The sequence below is a fragment of the Paramisgurnus dabryanus genome, chromosome 16 (assembly GCF_030506205.2).
Source record: "Paramisgurnus dabryanus chromosome 16, PD_genome_1.1, whole genome shotgun sequence".
NCBI classification, from domain to species: Eukaryota; Metazoa; Chordata; class Actinopteri; order Cypriniformes; family Cobitidae; genus Paramisgurnus; species Paramisgurnus dabryanus.
The window spans coordinates 6,140,143-6,153,887 of NC_133352.1; the positions used below are offsets into that span (position 1 = coordinate 6,140,143).

Below are 13,745 nucleotides of genomic sequence, written 5' to 3' on the forward strand. Positions count from 1 at the left end.
ACTGTCAAGAGCATGCCACACCAGCAGGCGACAATATAACCTCTGACGTCAAATACAGCAGATAACGGCGCACACTCTGACGTCGCACGACAACACTGCAACCAGCGTTTTCTTAAAATCCTCACCTTGGCAGGGATTTTCAAAAATGTTTGGTTTCAGTGCACTGATAGGCCTACTGCGTTTTTGCGTGGACAAACGGCCGAACCACATAAAAAAATAACACGGTTATAAAAATACTCCGGTCCGTGTGGACTAGGTCTAAGTCTTTAATAGAATCTGTGTCCATTTAGTTTACATATTACAAATACACAGATAGTGATGCTTTGTTTTGAATGGAGATGGGGTGTGAGACTGACTGTGAGTGTGTACAAAAGCTTAGTTTTTAATAATGGTTGTTGTGGATCCTGTATAAAATTTGTCTTAAGCCCTGTTTTCTCTCTCTCTCTCTCTCTCACTCTCTCTCTCTCTCTCTCTCTCTCTCTCTCTCTCTCTCTCTCTCTCTCTCTCTCTCTCTCTCCCTATACTGTAGTTTGCAATGAATTGTGGGAGCATGCTAAATGCAAATTTTACAGTTATGTCTGCAATACTGTATTTTTGAAATAGGCTAATATGTAAATGCTACAGGACAACATGTAATGACACTTATTATTTTATTTTATGTATTTATTTAAAAAGTCAGCTGTGGCAGTAGTTTGGAAATAAAAGCTTTGGCACTTTACAATAACTGCAATAAATGCAGCCTATTAAATGAATTATAAACATTCATGTAGATTCTGATAATGTACATATCTTTGTCAAAAATGTTTGATAAGAAACACATTTAGACAACATGTGTGCGTAGCGCAGTACGTGTGATGTCACGACGTCATCAGCAAATTTGCGCCCGGTGCACATGCGCATTGCGAGTTTGCGCAGACAGGTGTCTACGGTCGGAGTGGAATGAAGAAGTTGCATCTGATAATTCTTCCATTGTGTAAGTAATATTTTTAATTTGTCACATTACAAACACCAGACTGTTCATCAGAGTTAAGTATTAGCGTTAGTTTCTCTGCTGAATTTATTGGGCGAGTCTGTAGCACATTATTTGATGTAATATGCGCGGGTTAGTTTGATGCACATGTTGGAAGACAGGGCTCTCGAGTCAAGTCGCACGCATTCACCGTTAGGCACACGCATTTCAGTCAGTTCACACGCTCACACGCCACACCTTGTATTTCTCAGGCTGAGAAGTAACAGATAAATTATCCTGCTTCGAGTTTTTTTGTGTACTCAACTTTACGCAGCGCCGCATGAACTGACAAAGATGACATCAGAGTACCGCGAGACATGTTGCGGAAGAGGCTAATTCCTATCGCTCTCGCGTTACTCTGATGTCATCCACTTGTCGTTTCTTGCAGCGCCTCGCCTCATGAAGTCGTACTTTGATCAAAGACAAGTACAATCCTATAATCTACTCAAAGTGCTCTTTTTTCATGTACTAATTTTGTACTTAATATAGCCTACATTTTTTGTTCCTTAGTACATATGAAATATGCTAAAATGTAATTTAAAAATGTATTTAGGTACCACTTGTAATACATTTGAACCCATCTTTGTATGAAAGATGAGTACAAGTTTACTTAAATACATTTATGTAATACAAGATAGTATGTTAAATGCATTTCACTTCATATTCATGACATCTCAAACACGGAGGAAGATATTTTGAGGAATGTTTGTAACCCAATCTTTAATGAGCCCCATTCACTTCGAAAATAAGAAAAATAATTAATACTTAGTCCTTCTAATTGATGCTATTTCTTTTTTATGTCTTGTTTGTATGAAATATAGTTTAATTTTTTTTAGGTAGCAGCAACTGCAGCTGACATGGAATGAGGATTATCGGATTCACCTCTCACTGATCATCCAAGGTAATTTGGATACAATGAATACAAACTATTTTTTGCTTTCTTTTGTAATCATTAATGTTTTTTTTATTTTCTAGTGTTATCTGTATTTTTTGGTTTACACAAGGTACCTACACTGCAATAAAGAGCTTAAGTAAATAAGTAAATTTACTCTTTGTATAGTCGAATAATCCAAAAAAGATAATTTTAAATTATTTTTTATTCACTTAATTTAGATTGAAGCTAGACAAAATTTCTTTCTTGATTTAAGAATTTGAATATATTTAGACTGGAAAAAAGACAGAATTACTAAGCTCTTCTTTGCAGTGCATGCCATGAACCATACTGTCACAACCATTATTAATCCAAGTTTACTTTATATAGGTGAATTGATGACCTCAAGCAAATGGATGTTGTCATCTGAAGAGAAGGTTGTCCTGGGCCCATGTTTAGAGGCATTTGGGGCATATCTGACACATATCACAATCAAGCTGCATGCACACTTGAGTTTATTCAGAGGTAATTCAGAGCATAAACTCTTAACCAATATCTATTGTATACTTGCAAGTTTTTTTGACTTCTAGGTTAGGTTTTTTAGTTAGTGACTTCTTTTTTCAGGGGAGCAAATTCAAAATATGTGTTTGTTGCGTCATGTGAACCATGTGCATCATGTGTATTGTCAAAATGAGTGCCTGCTGAACACGCATCGAAAGGGTTTATGATAAGTGACGCTCACGTTCACAAAATACTCCCAAGACACTCACTTAACACATCACACATGAGATTAAGCCAGTATCTGGCAAACGCGAGCATCTCTTTTATCATAAACCATTTAGACGTGTCTGCAGCAGGCTTGTATTTTGACATCTTGCGTGATGCACATACATTTACATGACGCGCTAAACACATATTTTGAAATGGCGTGCAACACACATGAAGAGCTAAATACATGTTGTGACGAGCTTTGCATTATGTGCCCTCGAAAAAGAAGTCACCGGCCGTCACTGGCTTTATCATGAGTTGACACATAGACAGTGATTATGCACTGTTTATCTATAAATCCCTGTCATGTTTCACACCAAACTCTAGAGCAGATACTAATAACTATGACACTACCACCACTGCATTATGGGTTGAAATTAGTCAAAATAACAAATACATGGACATTTCCCGGCGAACTTGATGCACGTTACAACTGTATTTTACCATACACGAACAAATGCCATAAGATTGGAATATATGAAATTCAGAATTTAAATGAATGTGTATTGATTTGTACAAATGGAGACATGTATGTGAATAAAATGTTTAATTTTTTTGTTTTGTATTTATATATATCATAATTTGCCCATGCAAAAAAGGAGATGTGAATTTGTGGATCAGGTGACACGCCTACATTTATCCCGTTCTGTTCATTTGGATTTTGAGATTTTCATTTTGCCGTTTAAAGCATTTTATGAGCCAAATACAAACAACTATCAATGAATGAACCAAACAAATGCGTTTCATTTTGTGTTGGAATTTAATTATGTGCATCAAACAGGATGAATGCACATGCATTGCCTGGTTCACAAATGCACATTGGTGGTTTTGTTTTTGCATGCACAAATTGTGATATTTGTGAATTTCAGTGATTATATTTTTTATTAGTTTATTACAATTTGTGTATGCAAAAACTTCAATGTGCATTTGTGAATTAGGCGATGTACATGCATTCATCCTGTTTGGTTAAATACAAACCACGCAACAAAAGTCGCAAAATTTGAATGAACCAAACATGTGAATTTACATGCATCACCTGATTCACAAATGCACATCAGCATTTTTGCATGCACAAATTGTGATATAATGATACAAAATATAATCACTGAAATTCACAAATGTCTCTGTTTGTACAAATCTATGCACATTCATTTGAATATTGAATTTTACGGACACAAAAATGAAATGCATTTGTTTGGTTTATTCATCGATAGTTGTTTATATTTGGCTCATATAATGCTTTACATGGGAAAATGAGTCTCAAAATCCAAATAAACAGAACGGGATAAATGCAGGCGTGTCATCTGAACCACAAATGCACATCTCAGTTTTTGCATTTTTATTCACATACATGTCTCTATTTGTATAAATCAATACACATTAATTTAAATTCTGAATTTTATATATTCAAATTTAAGACATTTGTTCGTGGATGGTAAAATACATTTGTACTGTGCATCAAGTTCACCAATTTTTATTTTATTGTTTTAGTATATGCTGATTTTTTATAATAAGATCTTCTGGTTGTTGTTTTTTTTAACAGAGAAGTTGTGGGCATCAGTCCGGAAACTGGATAAAAAATTTGCTGCTGGAATGTGAGACAAATAAAGGCATGGAATGAACCCAAATGTATGAACACTGCTACGAAAACTAATGGACTTTGAATGGCTTGCCAGTTAATTCCAATGGAATTGAAGAAGAGACTCTGACAAGATTTTCAAGTTTGTGTTTAATTTAAAAGTTTATCTTCATAGATAAGCAATTTAAAGGTAGGCACAGTTAAAACTATTTCTTGTGTGTTTGTTTAAACTGTAAATTTATGACTGAAGTTTGGTCACTATGTAGTAATGTGTTCCTTTGTGGTTAATTAAATGCTGCAGTGCTTAGTGGTATTCGTTGTTGTATTTCCAAGGCTAAAGCCTTATTTTGTGATCTGCATTGTATTGGAGAGTTTTGGAAACTAATACTTATTATCTTAATGCATTGGAAAGTTTTGGACTATTGAACAATAAATGCATTTGGCTACATCTGTGATTTTCTGTTATTTTAAGTGTTTTAGTTTACATTACATTAAATGATTTATCACAGCAGTTAAAAAAAATTACAGTAATTTTTTTTACAGTGTAGGCTACCATGACACAAGTTGCAGCTCCAAAAACATTTCTTAGTCAAGTTGTATAGCTACAAGCAGCACAAAACCAAAGAAGTGGATTTGATGAAGTCATAGTGTAGTATTGCTGAACAATGTTCACCAGTTAGAGATTGAGGTGGAATGTGAGTTAACAGTGGACGTGGTCTTACTTTGCAGCAAGAGCAAAACCCTAAAAGTTTCAATGCTGAAGAGGGATACATTTTAAACACTATAAATTTACTGATTTATGTAATTTTACTTAAATTTCTACAGAAAAATAATCAATAAAACATTTACAGAAATTTTCTGTAAAAATAATTTTTTAATCTGTAAAAATGAACGGCAAATTTCTGTGGAAATTAACGGCAAATGTCTGAAAATTAACGGCAAATGTCTGAAAATTAACGGCAAATGTCTGTGGAAATTAACGGCAAATGTCTGTGGAAATTAACGGCAAATGTCTGTGGAAATTAACGGCAAATGTCTGGAAATTAACGGCAAATTTCTGTGAAAATTAACGGCAAATGTCTGTGGAAATTAACGGCAAATGTCTAAATATTAACGGCAAATGTCTGTAAAAATTACCGGCAAATGTCTGTGGAAATTAACGGCAAATTTCTGTGGAAATTAACGGCAAATGTCTGAAAATTAACGGCAAATGTCTGTGAAAATTAACGGCAAATGTTTGTGAAAATTAACAACAAATGTCTGTGAAAATACATTTTTGATCTGTAAAAATAGTATGAATTGCCTTTAAAAAACATAATTTTGATGTGATTGTTAATTACAAGGAAATACTGTCATTTTAATGGTAAATCTTTAAATAACAGAAAATATCTGTAAAACAAAAGCATTTTACTGTTTAATGAAAAAATTTGAAAATTCTGTAAAAATATACAGAATATTACCTGTAAAAAAACGTTTTTTTTTTACAGTGTATTACTTTTTGAATGTGAAAACCACGCGAACATCATAAGTAGATCCCAGACAACAGCATAAAACAATAAAATTGACAGGTTCATTGCTCCTTTAAGTATACTTACTTTGCTTTAATTAATCAACTTATTTAACAAAACGGACATTAATGCACAGATGAGATGTGTTATAAATGCCTGATATGCATATGTATGCAGCTTGGCTAAGAAATAGCGACAAACTCACAGAGTAACTTAGACTGATCCATCAAATCCTGTCCCAATAACTACGTAGCTTTACATGAATAAAATTTACATGGTAAAAATTAATTAAAATCGTTTTTTTATTTATGCTTATTAGTAGCCTTGTAAAATAATGTTCATATTACTGTTTACTTACCAGGTTAAAGGCTGAAGCACAGCTACCACATGTAGCTAACTTTTAACAAGATATACCCTAAGTTATATTAATATTTACCAAGATAAACATTATTTTGCTAAATACATCTGTTGCTATTTTCCCGGCGGGAGAAATAACTCTTGCGCCAGGTGCAAATCAATAAGGGGTTGGTCTGAAGTAGGTTCATTATTCGTAGGTGTGGTGTGGGAGTAACGTCAAATAAACCAATCAGAACGATATCCAACATTCCCTTTAAACGCAAGGGCGCAAGTTCCATGGCGGGTTGCTATTATTATGACGGATTTACCAGGCGCACGCCAGGAGCGGTTCACAGCCAAGGAGACCGACGTTCTTGTAAGAGGAGTCAAAGACAGAGAAGTTGTTTTGTATGGGGATAGGAGAAACCCGCCCAAATCAGCGTAGGTTAAACAGGCGTGAGAGGAAATAGCCACAATTGTCTCATCAGCTGGCATCCCCATAGTTGCGCCAAGCACTACAATGATGTCAGGAGACGGGGAATCCCAAGCTTGCCAGCATAAATCGGGCACGCCGTGTAACGGGAGGTGGATCTGCCTCTACACAGATCTGCGTCCACCCTCAACGCTGAAAGGGTTTGGGGGCTTTGAAATCGGACTCAAGAAACGCAAGCAAGGTCCAACCCCAAAGTACACTTACAAATCAAGTTCAGATACATTAAGGTTTCTTATGAAAATATTTTAATCGTTATTTGCATGAGAATTTTTTAACGCAGCCACACAATAAATAAAAACTATCACCACAATGCTCACCACTATGATTCCCCTTATCTCATGTGTTAAGATTTTTTATTGTAACAATTTATGATTTGCAAAAATAACTGTTGCATCTGTGTAGATTAGATAAGCAAACTGTGTGCACGTTGTGCACGCTATACATTATGGTCAAGCATGCGCCCTTAAAATAGCATTATGAACCACGCGCAACGCGCCACTGACTTTAGTTTTTTTTTTGTCAGTGGCGCAATTGTTTTTTGAAACTGCAAAATATCATCAGGGATGGTTTGCGCCGCAACACGCCTCCTTTTTTGCCCTGAACCGCCCAGGGAGCGCAAGTTCATTCCCTAGTTTGCCGACGTGCGTCTGTGGAAGGAAAAACCCGCTGTGCGCCGGTGCAAAATACGAATGATACATGCGTCACTGACAAAGTCAATTGCGCTGGGTTTAAAACACAAGTTTTTACTGTGGAAGGTCTACATTTGTTAAAAATGAGCAAATAAAATATTTCAAATCAATATTTAATGCTTCTTAACTTACTTATTAGGTAAATAGCCGTGTAATAAGCTGGCTTATGTACAGGCAGCAGGTTGTTATCACAAAATAAGCCCCTTCAGTGTGATACAAGACCCGTTGAGCTGGGTCCTGATCACACTGTCGGGTTTATTTCTGCGATAACAACCTGCTGCCTATACATTATCCCTTACATAACCAATAGTGTAATTAACATACTGTAAGCCCAAGAGAGAAGATGAATTAGAAGTGGAGCTGGATATCGGTCTTTAGAAATGACATGAACGCACAAATCGTTGAAAATAAGGGATGCACAATAAGAAAGTTGAAAGGGCCAGGTGTAGATTGTGGGTTTACAACGAATCATAGAGTAAAATCAAGAGGGTGAGTTTGAAGGCTAATGAAAGCAGAAGAGATGAGAACGTGAGGGACGAACACAAAACAGGAGACATTCACAGCGAGCATGTGGCTGAATACCAAACAGCTTACCCAACTCTCCCTGTGAATGAAAACATTCCCCTGTCAGCCTTCAGATTGAGCCGAGTTGTTGCCAGGGCAATACTTCCAGAGCTGTTTGCATTTTCACCGTCTAATAGCGTTAACATGACTGTGTTTTTTAAATTGACAGAAATATGAGAAATTGAAGGTTTTGCATCAGTTGTTTTTATTTGGCTTGTCAGACTTGGCTGATGAAGGCTAAACTTTAATGTCTCATGTGCTGTCATTCTTACACTGTAAATAAAGCTTGTATGTGATGGGATGTGAGAAATAATTTTCTTTCCAAGGACAACAGTGGAGGTCATTTCTTATTTCATTTAAACGCTACTGATGAACAGAAATTTACATTACCTTAAGATAACTTTTTTTATTAAAAGAGGACCTTGAACGCTATTGATGATGAATTAATGAAAGTTTACTGTTCTTTGTGCTTTCACAAAAGCACTTTCCATCAGATGTATTTTGGTACCTGAAAATGATAAAAGATAGATGCAACCTTGTATCACTCGCACAAGCTCCTCGGCTCAACATGATTCCGATTAACCCTTCCGTTATAGACATATGTGCAACCGCGCCTTTCTTGCCATCTTCTACAATTACCTTTGTCTGTTGAGAAATAGCCAGCCAACATTTGTGTTCAGGTCAAAACAATATGTCTGTAGGCTCAGCTTTGAATCAGCAGTGTCAAATCCAAGACTAAATCTAAGAGGGACATTAATAACAAAGAATAACACAACACAACCGAGTATAAATGATGGCTTAGATGAGCAAGGTGAAAAAGCAAGACTTTTTCATAAAAATGTATTTGTGAGCGATCATATAAAAACAACAGGAGTTCTTGTAACTGTGAAAACTCTGGCATCTTTGGTGGGGAAGATTTCCCCAGGTTCAGGCAAGTTTGAAGTGAAGATAAATGTGTTAAACATGAATTCCCTGTGGGTTTGACAAAAGCTGATTTTAAACAGTCTGCGGGTCTGTAATCCTCCAATGTCACGAATGGGTACTAGACACTTTCTAACCAATGTCTTCACTTGTCAAATGCTTAAATGATGGCCAATATCTTGCTGCTGACAAATGCAAAATAAGTATTTCACCGAATGGCAGTTTATAATAGCTTTCCTTGTAGCAACATTGCTCCATATACAAATTCAGATACAGCTACACCAGCAATATTACATAATTAAGAAGTTTAGTTTGGGGTGTACGGACACTATGTTTGGTGTGAATCACATTTGGCATCACAAAGTACTGCAAAGAATCTTGTGTATGAGATCTTCAGTTGAATGAAAACTATTACTAGGTATAAAGAGACCGTTCACCAGCTGCTAATTAGGCGAAACTTAGGGAATAAGGGACACTGCTAATGAGAGGAATTGGTTCTTCAGCAGATGTGACTTAAACCCCTGCATATCCCAATGTGCTAACTGGGAGAGCATTTGTCCTTTTCTATCACATATACTACATTTATTTATTTTTTTAGCTTAGGCCAAGTGATCTCTATCCCTGTCACTTTTCTCTTACTTCCATGGAATAGGCCAAGGGAGCCAGATGTGGGCATTTTGATCTTACTGCCTGAGAAAAGTCTAATGGACATTTGGCAATGCCCCGGTGCCAACGTTGGTCACACACTGAAAACTACAGACGTACTTCTCTCCCTTAAGCATCATTAAGACCTTTTAAGACTGGTCATTATACAGCTGTAACCCATGGTAATAGATCATCTGGACCAACAGCAGGAAACATGCCAGATGTAGACAATTTCATAATTTGCATGCTCCACAGGGTGTCCTCCCATCTGGATCAGGCTGACACCCATCTTAGTGATGTGATCCACAACTTTTCCAGCACCTTGAAAACAACTATGCCTTTGTTGCTTGGGTGTAGTCTCAAGGCATCGGATGTCAATGCCACCACTGTGTGCTTGTAACTATGGAAACAGATGGCCAATTGCCTTGGACATCTAGCGGGGAGATTGGGAATCTCCAGAATCAAACACTTCTGGGAAATTAATGTGCAGAATTCGGAGAAATTACATTTTATAAAATGCATGTTCAGTCTTCTATTAAATGGAGGGTTCACTGAAAATAAAAATTACCTCGTCATTTACCCACCTTAATGCAATCCTAGGTGTATATGACTTTCTTTATTTTTAAAGCAAAGGTAAGTAAGGTGTTCATTGGTCCACGGCTCGCATGACTGCATGTTTCATTGCGATGCAAATGACAGCTAGTCAAGAGACATTTAAAAACCAATGTATTTACATTCAATGCAAAGTACAAAATTGACTCAGTGGGTTAATGACATCCCACAGGAAACCTTTATCTAACACAAGTAAATATTTGAGATAATATATTTTTCTTTGGGCGGGTCAGATAAAATATGAAGTCCTCTCTGTTAGATTCATTAATTGATGGATTAATGGTTCAGTCACTGAGCCTATCATCAGCAAATGTTATATTATAATATGTTATGGTTTATGTTCATATTATTCTGTTTATGTTGCATATATTTTCAAAGTTGATTAATTTGTTACACTGTTAAATAGTTTAATCTACATCAACGTGTCATATTTTCTAAAATAGAATTAATATTTTTCTGGTTCCATATTTATTTTAATAAGTCAGAAATGTGTCCGCTGTGACAGGTGACGCAAATTATGTATCCCAGAAGGCTAGCCCGTCTCATTTAAGTTCTCTTCGTGGACTTTGAAAGGCTGCCACCTTTAAAGACCAAGTGCTCGCCTTTTGAGGTCACATCTTTAGGAGGTTGCAGCCTTCGAATTGGGACACAGCTTTTATCAATGTGAACAGCTCCGTCAGTCCCGTGTGTTTAATTTTTGCTATGTCAGAATTTATTCCGCAAATGCATTTCCATCTAATATTATTTGAATTGACTCTTTTTTCGCCAAAGTTTAAAACCACCGTAAGTGAGCTTAAAAATGTTTCTCCGAATAAAGGGATTTTAACTCAAATTTTGGCATTTCCATCAATTGTTTTTGATGCTATACTTAAAAATGTGCATAAAACCATGGTGATGGAAACATGGCCACTGACTTTCTTTCTATTGTCATGGGAATAGTGCTAAAAATAGCCTGCTGATTCCAGCCAGTCAAAGCTTACAGAGCAGACAGCTATGACATGGTACAGAAATATAAAAATGGTATGAAAAGTCTGCATTGAAATCTGAGGTCTGAGATCATTCGTCATATTTCAAAATAAAACAGAATCATCATGCACTTGATCCTACACAGTTTTGTTCATAGCTGTTTTACATTTTACATAAACTAACTTACATTAACACATTTTGCAGATGCTTTAATCTGAAGCGATTCAAGTTATACTTTATCTGATGGTCTGTATGTGTGTTTAGGAATTAAAACTTACTTGCTAATCACATCATGTTTTCCAAAAACATAGTAACTTAGCATTAAGCATATTGTTTAATTTGTTCAACAACATAAATGGTGGAGAGCAAAATTTATGTTAGTCTGTCATATTAACCAAAAACGTTGCGTTTAACCGTAATTTGAGGGCTGCATTTGCAGCCACAGAAGTTTGTAAATTTTCATTGTAACGATGGTTTTCTGGAAACACCCGAATTATTGGACTATGCCGTTAACGTCAGATCTTGCACACAGTTGGCTACACTCTAGAAAACTTTGGGTTGTTTTATCCCATGACTGGGTAAATATTGAGTAGAATCAACTGTAAGGTTATTAACCCGTTTGCCACTGAACCTGCATTAACGACGACAGTGGGGCTTCCGGCCTTAGTCAAACGGGTTAACACGTATGGTCGGGTTGCGATGTTTTTGGCGTCTTCTCCTGGTCCTGTAAATGGTATACAATATAGACCCGTTTGCCACTGAACCTGCATTAACGACGACAGTGGGGCTTTAGGCCTTAGTCAAACGGGTCGTCAGGTTTCATTTTCTCAGGTTTCATTTTCTCTTAAAGATCGGAAGGTGACCCTTATTTACCATATATACCCTCGCATTGGGCCCCCAATTTGCTAAATCCTCAACTGTGGATAACATAATTATGCCGCAATATTTAGTCTGTCTGGAACTAAGCTGAGTTAAACCACATCACTGTGTGACACTTCAATACATATGAACGGCTGCTACGCTAATACGATTTTGTTTTTCTCTCCCTGTCTCGTCCTCGACCCGAGGACGAGACAAACAGACCCAGTCCCGGTAGATGTGAAAGTCGGCACACCTCTGATCTACTGGCCATCCTTCAACGTTATGCCCAGCTGATACCTGACCAACGATCACCGGCAGAACCGCTTAATCTCCGCTAAATCTCCATTTCCGTTCTCCCAAGGGTTTTTCCCTCCTAGGACTTATTTTTCCTCGGATAAAAGCCCGGGGTTTTTTTTTTTCTCCTAGGGGGTTTTTCACCCCGGGGAGGCAGCCTTTTTGGGCTTTACCTAGCTTCCTCTTCTATACGTTGCTTTAGTAATACGTGCAATTATAATATTGAGTCATAGCCGCAGCAAATTTAACTGCTCATGCTATCATGTATTGTGTTGTGCTATCTGTCGTTTTCTGTGCTTTTCACTGCTTCTATTTATGTAAAGCTGCTTTGAAACAATTGACTTTTGTGAAAAGCGCTATATAAATAAAATTGAATTGAATTGAATTGAATTAATAAACCTATGCTGGATTGTTGTTACCCAACCATGCGTTGAAACACCTCAGCATAGATTTGGAACCCAATGGTTGCTTCTGTCCAATATTTACCCAGCCATGGGATAAAACAACCCAGCTTTCTTTAGAGTGTCAAAACCCTTGATCATTCATTACTACCAAACATTTTCAACCCTTTAAATGCTGGTTTGTTTACATAATGACACTAGTATTTATAATGACACAAGTATTTATATGTACTTTATCAAAGTGTTTTTATTCTGCAAACATTTACTTCACAATACTCCTATGCAGGGGGGAAATTCTGCCCAGCCCCCCTAAAAAATGATTTGATTCATTAATTTGTGATCGCTTCAGTCCCCTATAAAACCTCTTTAGAAAAGGCGGCATGCTGCGTCAAGTTTCGGCTCCTCCCCTGATCTGAGTCAGCATGGATATAGCGTGTTTTTCAATCCGCAGGGGGGCCGAGCAGAGCGAACATCAGTAGTACAAGGTGTGTGCAGGGCGGACTGGCCTTCTTGGCCTGGCGGCTGTTCTGACCCGCCGTGCAGTCAGCCCAGGATGAAAGAATATGATATGAATGAATGACGCACCTCTTAAAATCTACGAGTCAGTCAATCGCGGTGTGAAAATGCCACCACATGACCCAACGGCGGCCACACACTGCCTTTTTGGCTTTATCTAACAAATATGCAGCGCAAAGGAGAAGCAGAGAGAGACAGACGCAGCGAGATGTTGCAAAATCACAGAAATATTCGCCAAGAAGGGAGCAGGTCAGTCAAGTTACCATTAAAAGACGCGCGTCTATATATTGCGGATTAACGTTACATGTTTTAAAGTCAGGTGCTGGCGTGATGCATTGCTGTATGTACAGTTGTTGCTCTGAACGCATCAGGCAAATAATTTCATATACGCGAAACACTGGGTGATTGTGAAGTTTATCCTTTTATAAAACTAGTTTTTTGTGGAAGATTTTTGTGGTCAGTCCCCTTTTCTATATTTTAGATCTGTATAAATTTGTTCCAAGATTAACACAGTGGCTGTATCAACTAATAATATTAACCTAGAAGATAAAATGACAATAAAACAGTAAAAACAGTAAAATGATGTGTTTGTTCTGGAAACGTGTGTCGTGTATTTGCACAGTGAATAATGAATCAGGAAGTCTTCATTGTAAACAAATCTCCATTCAACTGAAAATGTTCTAGTATCATATATGAAACACAGGGAATACAA

General features: G+C 37.0%; 1 long non-coding RNA gene across 1 annotated transcript; it reads left to right on the forward strand.

Moving 5' to 3' along the window:
- Positions 1-202: 202 nt before the first annotated feature.
- LOC135777855 (uncharacterized) lies at positions 203-5,385 on the forward strand. Its single transcript, XR_010544364.2, has 4 exons — positions 203-973; positions 1,846-1,910; positions 2,271-2,405; positions 4,192-5,385. It is a non-coding gene; the product is annotated as an uncharacterized lncRNA (long non-coding RNA).
- The last annotated feature ends 8,360 nt before the right edge of the window (positions 5,386-13,745 follow it).